Source organism: Sinocyclocheilus anshuiensis, unplaced genomic scaffold (assembly GCF_001515605.1).
Source record: "Sinocyclocheilus anshuiensis isolate Anshui unplaced genomic scaffold, SAMN03320099.WGS_v1.1 scaffold241, whole genome shotgun sequence".
NCBI classification, from domain to species: domain Eukaryota; kingdom Metazoa; phylum Chordata; class Actinopteri; order Cypriniformes; family Cyprinidae; genus Sinocyclocheilus; species Sinocyclocheilus anshuiensis.
In genome coordinates this window covers 24,139-25,504 of record NW_015540865.1, presented here as the reverse complement: position 1 = coordinate 25,504, position 1,366 = coordinate 24,139, and positions in this window count along the sequence as shown.

Sequence of the window (1,366 nt, the reverse complement as noted above, 5' to 3'; positions counted from 1 at the left end):
TCTATCCTTTGGTATTTCTATCTATCTATCTATCCTTCGGTATTTCTATCATCTATCTATCTATCCTTCGGTATTTCTATCTATTTATCTATCCTTTGGTATTTCTATCTATCTATCTATCCATCCTTCGGTATTTCTATCATCTATCTATCCTTCGGTATTTCTATATCTATCTATCCTTCTGTATTTCTATCTATCTATCTATCCTTCGGTATTTCTATCTATTTATCTATCCTTTGGTATTTCTATCTATCTATCTATCCATCCTTCGGTATTTCTATCATCTATCTATCTATCTATCCTTCGTAATTTCTATCATCTATCTATCTATCATTCGGTATTTCTATCTATCTATCTATCCTTTGGTATTTCTATCTATCTGTCTATCTATCTATCTATCTATCCTTTGGTATTTCTATCTATCTGTCTATCTATCTATCTATCTATCCTTTGGTATTTATCTATCTATCCATCCTTCGGTATTTCTATCATCTATCTATCTATCTATCCTTCGTAATTTCTATCATCTATCTATCTATCATTCGGTATTTCTATCTATCTATCTATCCTTTGGTATTTCTATCTATCTGTCTATCTATCTATCTATCCTTTGGTATTTATCTATCTATCTATCCTTCGGTATTTCTATCATCTATCTATCTATCCTTCGGTATTTCTGTCTAGTTATCTATCCTTTGGTATTTCTATCTATCTATCTATCTGTCCATCCTTCGGTATTTCTATCTATCTGTCTATCCTTCGGTAGTTCTATATCTATCTATCCTTCTGTATTTCTATCTACCTATCTATCCTTCGGTATTTCTTTCTATCTATCTATCTATCTATCTATCTATCTATCTGTCCTTCGGTATAGCTATCTATCTATCTTTCTATCTATCTATCTATCCTTCGGTATTTCTACCTATCTATCTATCCTTCGGTATTTCTATCTATCTATCTATCTATCTATCTATCCATCCTTTGGTATTTCTATCTATCCTTCGGTATTTCTATCTATCTATCTATCCTTCGTAATTTCTATCATCTATCTATCTATCTATCTATCTATCTATCATTCGGTATTTCTATCTATCTATCCTTTGGTATTTCTATCTATCTATCTATCTATATCTATCTATCCATCCTTCGGTCTATCTATCTATCTATCTATCCTTCGGTATTTCTCTATCTATCTATCCTTCGGTATTTCTATGATCTATCTATCTATCTATCTATCTATCTATCTATCCATCCTTCGGTCTATCTATCTATCCTTCGGTATTTCTATCTATCTATCTATCTGTCCTTCGGTATTTCTATCTCTCTATCTATCCTTCGGTATTTCTATCTATCTATCTATCTATCC